Raw genomic sequence first — 12,880 nt, 5'->3', positions numbered from 1 at the left:
GACCTTTTGAGTTAATTTTCTATATTTTGTAGGTGACCTTTTATGTCGTTTTTGTTACTAAACATAACGTTTGTGAGATTCATCCATATTGTGCATAGTTGTAGTTTCTTGACATTTGGTCTTATTGTTCTACAATATTCTGTTGTTTAAATATGTGATTTTTCAATCCATTCTACTGAAGAGGACATTTGGGTTGGTTTGGTTTGTGACCATGTGCGTAGTGTTGCTGTGAACATTCTCGCACATGCCAGATCTTATTTTAAAAGTCTGATGCAGGGCTTCCCATCATTGGTCTATCCCTCTTTATGAGGAAGATGGTTCACTCCCAAGATTAACATTTTTGGAGTTATGATACCCCATTTTTATTTCATTAGAGCACCTACTCCTCCCAAAATGATGTATAGCATAAATCTTTCTTGATACAAATTAACCTAGTTTAAAGGCATGGCAATGTCATCAGCATCTACTCATCTCTGTGTGACCACAGCACCTTGTCGCGTGCTCTGCACAAAGAAAGTGTTTATAACACTTGCTTAGTTGAATTGTTTAAAAACAAGTCCCCACATCCCCACCACCTCCACAATTCCCACCTCTCTTCATCTTCCCCAAGCAAAATACCATAGCTCCCTTAACCATTCTTTATAGCAGTGGTACTCAATTCTTTTGTTCTAGTATTTCTAGGGTAAAATAATTTTTTAAAACTCTACACCCATCCACATTTTTAAGCTGGCATCTTTATCATTCATTTAAATAAACGCGAAGAGTGAAATTTCTACCATCTTATAAATTGTTTAAATATTTTATTTTTAAAAAAACAATGAAACTGCATTGGCTCATACAATTTATAGAAAAGGTCCACCATATAACATAATTGGCAAAGCCATTGTCATTGTCAAATTAATTAGCAAATCAGGCTTACTTTCATATAGACATGGCTTTCTATTATGTTTTCTAAATCATTTCAAATACACATGTTAGTACACATTCCTCAGCAAACATTACTTCTGAATTCTCATTCTAAGCTACATAGCTGGCTGGCTGGCTGGATGGATGCATGGATGGATGGAGGCAAAGAAACTCACCATGACTTTGTCACCTGAATGAAACAGTGCCACATCTTTAATATTTCCTCCCAAACCTTCCTTTCCTTTACTTTCCTGTGACTCTCTCTCAGAAGGGATGCATGTCTAAATTCTTTATTTGGTACCCAGAAGTCTTTTACAGCTCAGGGTAAGAGTGCTCCACAGGAAGATGCAGGATTGCAGGGAGAGCTGTTTGTCTTCTTTTCCAAACTGGGGCCAGAGAAAGGGGAGGTGGGAAGCTATGCTTGGAGTCAATTTGTCCCATGTTTTCTTTCTAAAAGCATATGGAGGGGAAAATGATTGGTGTTTTAAAGATGTTGGGTCACTTTACTTTCTCATGCTATTAGGCCAAGCTGTGACCCTTAGTTTCATCTCCAGATTATCAGACATAAAAGGCCCACAGGAATCCAGAAGCTAGACAGAGCATAGGTATTCCAATCTCTCAAGAAAATGGGCAGTAAGAGATTTACTAATAGTATGTTTGCTCACCTGGCATTTAGAAAGTTTAAAATTCTCCCTCTTAATTGTTCTATTTTGTTTGTTAATATTGTGTTCAGGTATTTTCTATATCGTGGTAGAATCAGCACTATTATCAATTCTTAATTATCTAACAATATTTATTCTGTTCATTACCTGAGGTCGAATTTTAATTCGGGTTGACTTTTCCCTGAAATTTAGCACAACAAACATCTCAGCTCATTTACCCCCTACAGCTCAAATAGTTTAAGCTCATGGAAGGCAAACTAATTTTAAAATAAGCAAGGGACTTGAAAGGCAAGCCTTTGCTGCCAAAAAAAGGAAAGAAAAGAAAAGAACATAATACATTGTTAGCCAATTGGTATTTCTCTGACATCTGGTACCCCCTATTCTCCAAAACAGCTGCAAACTTGAAATAGCCCCCAAAGGCCTCTGGGAGTGAGCAGTGGTTCACTTTGGGAAGATCCAACCTTGAAGATTACAGAAGACGTGAGGCAACTGGTTCTTTTTCTAGACAACAGCACACACCTAAGAGAGCAGGACATCTGAAGGCTATAGAAGCCAGTCCACAATAAAGTCAAAACCCAGAATCCCAGGAGACCTAGGACAGGAGGAACTGAAAAAGTGACGAAAAATGGCAACCAACTGGCCAAAACAGAGGAGCCGGAGTGAAGCCTAGAAATGTTGATGATTCGGGAAAATATAGACTTCCCAAGAGTGAAGACAGGGGACTTATGGGAACCCGGAAGACTACCAAGGACAAGTAGCCCCAGCCCAAAGAGAAGAGCAAACTGGAGACGCTCAGTGTTAGCTGCCCTGCTCTGAACACTTCAGGATGGCTGAACGCCTACACATGGTGCTGAAGGAATGAAGGAAGGGCCCTCATTCTAGCTAGATTCTTTTGGCTTTTAGGAACAGAGATCTCTGCATATCAGCTCCTTAGTCTTCCCTCAATTGACTTTATCTGCCTCACCACAGTGACTGCTTCCTCACAGCTTTGCTTACTTATAGTCCATCATGGACTCTTCAGCCCTGACTTTATGTCACAGAGGTTTTATTTAGGCTCGGCTTGCAAATCTTTACCTCTTTCCATATTTGGCTTAAATTACTGAGCATCCTATTTGTCCAACTCAACTTTTTAAGCCAGACTGTAGGTCAATCATCATTGGCCAGCTTGTAGACTGGCTACTTTTGAAACAGGTGCCCATTTTTATTCAATCAGTTGGGAGGAGAGTCACATGCTTCAAAGCATAGCTACCCTAGGCCTGCTCATCAGTGGAAATTGTGGCAAACAGATGTTACAAAATGTCTAGGGAGAACTTGAACCACCTAGGAGTATTAATTTAGTTTAAAACTCTCTGTTTGATAAAAGCAGGAAAATCTGATACAACTTCCAATAAACATTTTACCACTTAAAGGAATAACTTTCAATTATGTAAAAAGTTCACTTATTCTCAATACCGTATAACTGAGAGGTTACTAGATATTCCCTTTCAGATGATATAGTAGATTGGTAAATATTTTTTCTTTAACCTGAGGAGTTAAAGTGGTAGTTGTAATGTTACAATCAGTCAGTCTTCTGCTGAGTACTGAGTATAGCTACCTTTTTTTTTTTTTTTTTTTGAGACAGAGTCTCGCTCTGTCACCCAGGCTGGAGTGCAGTGGCGCGATCTCGGCTCACTGCAAGCTCCGCCTCCCGGGTTCACGCCATTCTTCTGCCTCAGCCTCCCGAGTAGCTGGGACTACAGGCGTCTGCCACCACACCTGGCTAATTTTTTTGTATGTTTTTAGTAGAGACGGGGTTTCACTGTGTTAGCCAGGATGGTCTCGATCTCCTGATCTTGTGATCTGCCCGCTGAGCCTCCCAAAGTGCTGGGATTACAGGCGTAGCTACCTTTTTTAACTGGAATGGTTGAGAGTATTGTTACCGATGCTCCTTATTCCATTTAACCCACAACTTCTCACAATTACAGGAAACATGACTCATACATTTCTTGGGCCTTTCATGGAATTAAGCTTTGGCATCATGTGCAAGTACTGACTTTAAAAATTTTCATATCACAGCTAACAAACGTATACATTTGTCCCTGCGTAAAATGGTAAACAGATGGCTCTTCATTCCTACGACAATGATATCATGCTCTTACTAAAAACAGGGCCATAGTCTGAAAGCCAATGAGAATGAAGTTGGTATAAACCATCACAACTGGACTGCCTTTCTCCTGCCCCTCTGCCAAACCACATCCACTTATCCTTCCAAGCCCAGCCAAGTCCCACCTTGTCTGTGAAATTCCTGAGATAATAATGATTAAAAGATCAAGGACAGGGAAGGGCAAGATCCTGGGAAATAGCCTGTGTGACTAAGAGAGGTTTCTATAGCCAATAATAAAGAGGGAGTGTAGGGAGAAAGGCGTCAGGGAGGAGGCCTCAGCCAGTAGCTGGAACTGGCCACATGAGCAGCTTCAATGGTAGGGGCAGTCTTGGAAGCTCCAAAGAAGGAAGAAAGGCAAATCTCAGTTCCAGTACACTAAAACTGGTGGACACTGGGGACTGGGCAGAGACAGGAGATACGGGTCTAGAATACAACATCAGAGTGGGAACAACAGAGGGAAGGATGGAATCCTGGCCAAGAGGCAAGGATGGGTAAATGCAGTGTTCGATGTTTGAAATGGGCTGGGCAGAACTAATGGCAGAGCTTATTTGAGCCTATCTTCCAAGTTTAGCGGAATAGAAGAGCAAAAAATTAAGATATCGACCCATCTCTCTCTTCTCTGAACTCTTGGGAATTCTTAATGCATAGAAACATACAATTTAACACTACCTTATTCTCACCTTGTCTCTTAATCTAATTGGGTTTTTTGTTTTTTGTTTTTTGTTTTTTTTTGGATTGCAAGGGCCACAAACCTATTCAAACTAACTCAAGTTAAAAGGGATGTCAAATGGCAAGACTATAGCAAGGTCACAGAGAGATTCAGGAAATGCAAAACAATTAAGACCCAGGAAGGGAGAAAGCCAGGAATCTTGAAGACCAGCCACACTTCATTTCCCTCTCTCTTACGGACTGCCTATTTCTTTGCATAACTATTTCATCTAGATTTCCGCTTTTCTTTACCTGGTCCATCTGTACTTCTGTTTTCTCAAAACCCCAATGGTCCCATCATAGCTACCCAAACCTGACTTCATGACCTCTCATTTGAGCACCCATCACCAATTTGTTGAGTTTCTCTGTTTCCTAAGTGTAAATTCCTTGTTAGGGGAATATAATTGACTTGACTTTTCTTTTCCATAAAGACTCCAAGGCGTAGGCAGCTATCTGTGGGTGGGGTGTTCACCTCAAGTGATCTGGGGGATAAGGCAAGTTGAACCCCTTGGTTCTAAACAATGATTTAGGGGAGGAGACCTCTGTGGATTATGAGTAAGGCATATGGGGACACATTTCTAGGACATATTCCCAATAAGTTGTGAGATTCTGGAGGGCTAGAATAGTGACATGTCTCAGGTACATATATAGTAGAAGCTCCCTTCTTCAGCCTCCACTTGGCTGACTCTCCAAATTTACTTACGATCTCCATTTCCTCTAGAAAAGTTACTGCTCCATGCCCATGGCATAGAGAAGTCTCTCAGCTAGGAAGTCGCTCTGTGTCTACTTCTTCCCTTGAGTTACGAGCTTGCCAAGGATCAGCCATGTTTGTAGCCCTATGTCCTTACATCAGTAGTGCTTTCACCTAATAGATAAATTTAGAGCATGTGAATTAAAAAACTGTTTCTACAAAAACTGATTTGAATGCTGTGAAAAGACACATAAAATTGAACCACACATACACAAAAACTTCATTCTCAAATTAGGTGTGAGAAAGACAACTCAAATAACATAGGGGGAAATATACGAAAAATCTGTAAGTCATCCACAGTCAGCTTGCATGAAAACTGTCTTTATGTTGTTGAGTCACTTGAAAGAAACCAAAACTGGAAATAATAGATTATTCACTATGGATATGATGTATTCCAGAAGGATCATACGGAACTCTTATCAGCTGATCTAGAACCAAAGCACAGGTCTTAGCTTTCCATGAAAAACTGACAATTGAATTTATATGTATATGTATTTATATGAATTTATATGTTTACATATTAACTTCAGGTATATGTACAATTAAAATGTTTTAGGTAGTAGTTTTTTTTATTTGTTTTTTTTGTTTGGTTTTTTTTTTTTTTTGAGATGGAGTCTCACTCTGTCGCCCAGGCTGGAGTGCAGTGGCACGATCTCGGCTCACTGCAACCTCTGCCTCTTGGGTTCACGCCATTCTCCTGCCTCAGCCTCCTGAGTAGCTGGGACTACAGGTGCCCACCACCACGCCCGGCTAATTTTTTGTATTTTTAGTAGAGATGGGGTTTCACTGTGTTAGCCAGGATGGTCTGGTAGTAGTCTTTTTTATTATTATTCTCTTTAGTAGCTGCCAGCCATCAATGCAGTCAGATTAAGCAGGACTTCTGCTGCAATTTTAATCCTTCCTGGCCCTCCCCACTCAGTAACTTGCTTAAGCACCAAATGTATAATAGGCACTAACAAACCCCTATTCCTTGACAACCCCAAAGGAGGTAAGCAGCCGAACAACAACAAACACCCTGTGCCCAAATAAGCTTCATGGCCCAATATTCCTCCACTGAGCCAACTGTTAGTAATAATGAACTCTAGCCAGTTCACTGTTAATTCCAAGAAAGAAAATAATGTGATCTCTTGCTTTGAATTCATTGTCAAAATATTTGGCATGCTTTTAAATATCCCCCTAGACAGTAGGGAACCTGCCCTAAACATTGCCCTACCCCTGGAGATGGGGTAAGCGAAACAACAGAAAAAATGCAAAATAGTGATATTGCATTCTTTGCCCTGCCATCTAGTGTAATGGGTAAGAGCACAGATCCAGGGGCTGAGGCTCCTTGGCATTAACTTGCACAAGACCTTGACAGCTGCTTAATCTTTCTGAGTCTCAGTTTCCTCTTCTGTAAAATGGGTTGTTGTAAGAACTAAATGTAAATGAAGTCATGGATGAATGGCAAGATAAAGTTTTGTTTTCCCCTCACCCCCTTTTTTTCCTCCTCTAACCACCTGCCCATCAAGGAGATGGGGAGGGTGGAAAACACAGTAAAGAGAAGAAACTGTCCCTCTAACAATGCCTGGAGTATCTATAGAGCAGTCAACAATAACAAGAAACAGGTATGTGTTATGTTTGCTGCACTCTGAAGAAGAGGAAGGGCCTAAAACCTCCTCAGCATCTCATTGTAAGGCCCAGAGCAAGAGCGCCTTGAACCTCTTTACCAGAATGCAATCATTCATTCATTCGTGCAGTGAGTGCCATCTAGGTGCCAGGCATTGATTCTGACACAGCAGTGAACAAAATAAAGTCTCTACTCTCATGGAGCTTACATGACATTCTAGCTGAAGAAAAAACTAAAAGGTTACATGTGAAACCTATGCACGATACCTGTTACCTAGTAAGTACTCAATAAACACCAGCTATTTTAATTATTATTGTCATTATTATCAACCTGATTGCAAAATCTAATTCAGGATGGTTAAAATATGTCCCTTGACTAGTAGATAAATAGCTAGTTCCTACCCTAAAGCTGGATCCATCTTCCATTAGCTTTCTCAGGAGTCAATCCGGGGATGCCAGTGCCTCTCCAAAGCACACAACTCCTCATTTTAGGGTTTTTTCCTCCCTTACCTTCCTACCTGTTTTCGGAAATCGGCACCATTTCGCAGCTCTCCAGAGGTTAGGAATGGAAGCAGGGGAAGTCAAAGCTGCAATGGTCTATTAAAGTGTGAATAACTGATGCCCCACCTCTCATCCTATTCAAGCAGTAAAAGACAGCCACCCTCTGCAAGGGTCTCCAGCTCTATGCACATGTATGAGCACAAGGAAGGGCCCGTGAGCTCATAGGCACAGCAGGCTAATCTGGGATTGCCTATTTCCTGCCAGCAGGTTTCCCCCTGGGGCCCACCCAGGCCACTCTCTTTAAAACTGGAACCCCCACACACTCATGCTGTTAGCTTGCTCTGTTTTTTAAAAATTACCTTCCAATATGTAATTCACTTATTTATTATGTTTGTTCTTTATTTTCTCTTTCCTCCATGATAATGTCAGTTCTTATGAGGGCAAAGATGTCTGTCAATTAGAACAATGTTTGTAACATATTAGGCACTTGGTAAATATTTGTTGAAGGAATGCATGAAAACCTCAGAGGAAAACGCTTTTTATCAATCCTGGTAGGGCTTTGTGGCACTTAACAAGTGCTCCAAAAAGCCCTTCTCCCCGGCTGACGGGGCCGAGGCAGCAACCTGAGAGCAATGCCCCTTCTGCTTTCTGGGATTTGGGCTGTGTTGCCTGTTTGTCTTGTTTCTATTCTTTTAATCGCTCCCTTCCTGGGTTTTATATTGCACGCCCGGTCTTCCAGCGTCATGGTTACTGTAGTAAACAAACTGAAGGTCTGAATGCATCTTTTTCTCCCCCTGTAGCATGAAGAGCAGTTCGCGGTATCCGGTAGATAGGAAGCACAAATATGTAATGAAACTGGGATTTGAAAGCGCCATCTTCAGTTGTAAGATCTAAGGGTGGACTGCGCGAGCTGAGGCCGGCAGGACTGCGGGCAGGGCCGCTTTCCTGGGCCTCCTTCGCCTAGACAAGCAGGGCAGGGGTGAGGACAAGGGAGGGAAAAGGAGGGGAGTACGAGCTCTCTCCTTCCCTCCAGCCCCCACGTTAACTGGAAAAGGCAGCGTGTTCTGGGCCTTTCACGGCTAAAGCAGCAATAGGCGACCGACGAGGGAGGCGGGTGGAGAGGTGACTGGGAGCCTACAGTACGGAGCCAGGCGGAGGACAGAGCGAAGGGCGGCGGGGAGGGGCCCAGAGGGGCTGCCTCGGGCAGGGGCGGGCGCCTCCTCCTGGCCGCCCGCCAAGCATGCCCGGATCCCCTTAGCCGCGTCCCAGCACATGGGCTTGCTTAACACTCTCTGAGAGAGGGAGGAGCCACCCCGCAGAGCTGTCTGGTCGCTTTTTCCCATTTTTGCTCCAGGATCCAGAGATTTGAGCAGGGGTGGGGTGAGGTGGGGTGGCAGGGTTCCTCCCCTTCCTTAGGCCCAGCCAGAGAGGGGCCCTGTCTCTCTGCTCCTTTCCTCGCCGTCGCCCTCTCTCTGCCAGGCTCTCCTGTTCGTCCTCCAGGGGCCCACGCTAGCCCCTCACCTCCCCTGAAGCCTTTTCTAACCGCTGCGGCCTCCGTGGTCCCCCACGCCTGTGTTCCTGTAGGACGTTTACAGTTCACACGATGTCTCATCTCTCGGTATATGTCTCCCAGGTAAATTGTGAAGCATAAAGAGCCATATGCTTTTTTTGCTTTAAGCAATTTTTTTTTCTGTAGTTTCTGTTGTAAGCAATAATCCTGCCCAGCCACTAATTGTGTGACCTCAGGAAAATCCTTTCTGAGTTTTCTCATATGCAAAATGAAATTTGTAAGGTCTCTTCCAGCTTTTAAATTCAGGGACTTTGCTGAACTAGAGAACTGGAAGTTGGATAGAGCTATTCCAGAACAGTGGTTTGGGGTCTAAATGCATTGTTTCTGGGGGCCACGGGTAGGTGGCATCTGTGAGCTGCCCTCAGGAAGAGGGGCCAACAGTGACCCCGGGTTTCTTCTCTCCTGGACACTCACCACCTGCCTCAGTTCTTCTAAAACTGGGTCTCCGAGCCACACATGTATGACCACCCTGCCACTGGCTTAGACATGGGAAAAATCTCTTTTCCTGTAGTTCAATGCTGAAAGGAGGTCATTTTTCAGAGAGACATTTTGCTAGGAAATTATGAAGTACAAAAACACAAAACCGTAGAAGCATCCAATCAGAGCCCACATTCTTGTGAGGAACTTTAGTAAAAGGCAGACTCTAGCAGGCAAATTTTAGGCAACCTTGGGGCTCAGGTCATTTTCCTCAACTGAACCGTGAAGACAAAGGAGGCCGCGCCAAAGACAGGCTCGCTGCTACTACGCCGCGTATGTGGTCCCTTTCCTGGAGCCGGACAGAGAAGGAGCATGGGCTTCGGGATCATTCACATGTGAATCTGACTCCAGTGTTGCCGTTTTCTGGCTGTCTGGCCTCGGACAAGCTTCTTAACTTCTCTGATTTTTGATTTCTTTTCTATTAAATAGGGATAATATCTTCTATCCCACTGGGTTGAATGAATGTTAAATGAGAATGAATGTGTGTCATTTGGAGATACTAATTATAAACACAGAGCTTCTGTTGGTTTAAGCACAACAGCCGTTTATTAAGGGATGCTGAGGACCAGAATCCCTAGGAAGGCTGGGGAATCCAGCTTGGAAGCCATGAAGCCAGAAAGCCTTCTCAAATCCCATCACCAGATTCTCCTGCAGATTCTTCCTGCTGCAGCAGCTGGCATGGGCCTCACAGCTTGCACCACCTGTTCAGGCCTGCAAGGCATCTATTAGGGCTTCTGGCACTGCTGCTTCTGCTAACTGCGCTTTCTCAAGATACCATGTTCATTGCAGCATTGCCTTCCAAATCAAAGTCTTACACAACCTAATAGTTCTGACTGTTATTATTCCTGCAGGTCTGTCTCTGGTCCTGGGAAGGCCCACCCTCTTCAACCCACGTTGTTTGATTCATTTGAGACAGCAATCCACCTGTTTTTAAGGCTGATTTTACCCTTGGGTGAAAGTCAGCTTTTTAAGGTCTTGTTCAGGAACAGAATGGTGTGACCTTGGCAGGAAGCACCAGTGTTCCCTGCAACCTCATCTCTTCTCCCCTACCCCTGATACAGCCTCAAGTTCACTAACTTGTCTTGTTTCCCCCTTCCTGCCCCCCGCCCACCCCCGTGCTAAAGCCTATACTATCTTTAGGCCACCTAATAAATTCCCATTTCTTGCTTGAGTCAAGTTTGAGTTACCTGCTGAGCCACCACCTGGCTGTTCTTTGATTCAATACACAAATGCCTCCAAGGCCTAGAACAGTGGTTCTCAGCTCTGGCTGTAAGTTAGAATCAAGGAGGAGTGAGGGGCTGGGCCTCAGGGACTCTCATTTAATAGATCTTGAGTGAGTCCAGATGTAGGTATTTTTGGCAGCTCCCTATTTAATTTGACCAGGGAAACTGTCTTCTAAAGTCCCATCATGGTTTTACTTACAGTGCCAGAAGCTTTAAGCAAGGAGTGAACATCAAAAGTACAATATCAAACAAGAGTGGAGGAGGGTAATATACTCCCACTTTCTGATAACTATCTTTAAATACTAACTTTTGAATTAAGCATTTTGCAAGTAGAGGCTACAAATTAGCCTTTTCAGGTCATTTTAGTTTTTGGGCTTGAAAATCATATAAATTCCTCCTAGGTCATTTTGTACCTGTTAATATTGAATTTATATAGAAAAGGGGGTTGGGCACAGTGACTCACACCTATAATCTCAGCACTTTGGGTGGCCAAGGTAGGAGAATTGCTTGAGCCCACGAGTTCAAGACCAACTTGGGCAATAACATGAGACCTTGTCTCTACCAAAAAAAAAAAAAAATTGTGATAAAATAAATTAGCCAGGGGTGGTGGCGCATGCCTGTAGTACCAACTACTCAGAAGGCTCACTTGAGCCCAGGACTTCCAGGCTGCATTGAGTTACGGTTGCACTACTGCACTCCAGCCTGGTGACAGAGTGACATGGGGCCTCAAAGATAAAGAAATAAATAGAAAAGGGGAGAGAGGAGAAGGGGTCTTTCAGGGAGTGACACAATGCCTCATTGTCCAGTCTCTAAGATAAATGAGGAATGGGAAATTCTAAATTCTGCTTATTTCAAACACGTGGTTCATTCATAACATGAATCATCTGATGATAAAGTGATTGAAGTAAAAATATCAACAGCTGTGAAACTACCAGGATGTTTATTACTCATTCTTGTTTCCACCTCTTGTCAATTTCCCCATCTAGTCCCCATTCTGAACTGTCAGTTATAATGATAAGAGCAGACGGAGGGAAAAAACAGGCCTTCAGTGATGAACTAGGTAAGAAGCTATGAACAATGGGAAAATGGGGAAGTAACATCTAAACATGGCTCCCTTCTGTATATGAATCAGCAACATTGTGAGGTTTTGCTGTGGGTGACTATGGGAACAATTGATACTCTACTGCTGCTGCCGCTGTTGAAAACAAGACGACAGACCCCAAACTGCCATTTGGTATGCAACCAGGTAGGAATGCAGCAGCTAAGGAACACAAGGACCCACCAGTAGGGGGCAGTTGTCATTTTTTTCCCCCAATTAACAACTGAATCTCTGCCCTATGGTTGGGAATCACCCACCTCCCTGACAGAAGCTAAGAGCATCAGACACACACTTTGTATGCTGCCTTTGTAGCTAAAGCATGGGCATAGCTACTGACCAGAGTCCACCAAGCACAGACAATCCCCAGACTTAGAATCAAAAGCTCAGTGACCAGAAGTGACGCATGATGGCAGCTATTTTTGGTTGTCAGATGCAGCAGTGGCAGTGGTTCTAGCAGATGGGTCCAGTATCAAGGACATTGGTGGGGGCAGGCTGCAACATTGGGGATGCAGTGCTGGCAGTGGAGAGGGCATTGCAGGACCAGTTCTATACTATGATGGAGCTGGTTTTAGACCTTGTAGATATATTTGATGAGCTACACAATATCCTTTGAATAAAATATTTCTTTCTCGTTTTTTTTTTTTTGAGACAGAGTTTCTTGTTGCCCAGGCTAGAGTGCAATGGCGCAATCTCAGTTCACTGCAACCTCTGTCTTCCTGGTTCAAGCAATTCTTCTGCCTCAGCCTCCCAAGTAGGTGGGATTACAGGCATGCACCACCACGCCTGGCTAATTTTTTTTTTTTTTTTTTTTTTTGTATTTTTAGTAGAGACAGGTTTACACCATATTGGTCAGGCTGGTCTTGAACTCCTGACTTCAGGTGATGCACCCACCTGCTGGAATTAGAGGAGTGAGCCACTGTGCCCAGCCTCTTTTCTTCTTAAATTACCCTGGATTATTGCAAGTCACGCAGTGGTCTCTCTACCTCGAGCCTTGCCATTTTTTGCAGGTGTTCTCAATGGAACAGTTAGAGTTCCTGTAACAATATCAATTATAGCATAACATTTCTCCATTCAGAACCCTCAAATGAATCCCATTCCACTCAGATTAAAAGCAATAGACTTTTACAGTGGCCTACAGGGCCCTATGCATACCCATCCCCATTATCTCTCTGAGCACATAGCCTATCACAGTCCCCTTCACTCAGTCTGCAGCCTTTACTCAATCTGCAGCAGCC

The sequence above is a fragment of the Pan paniscus genome, chromosome 4, assembly GCF_029289425.2.
Source record: "Pan paniscus chromosome 4, NHGRI_mPanPan1-v2.0_pri, whole genome shotgun sequence".
NCBI lineage: Eukaryota > Metazoa > Chordata > Mammalia > Primates > Hominidae > Pan > Pan paniscus.
Note: the sequence above shows the minus strand (reverse complement) of the source record.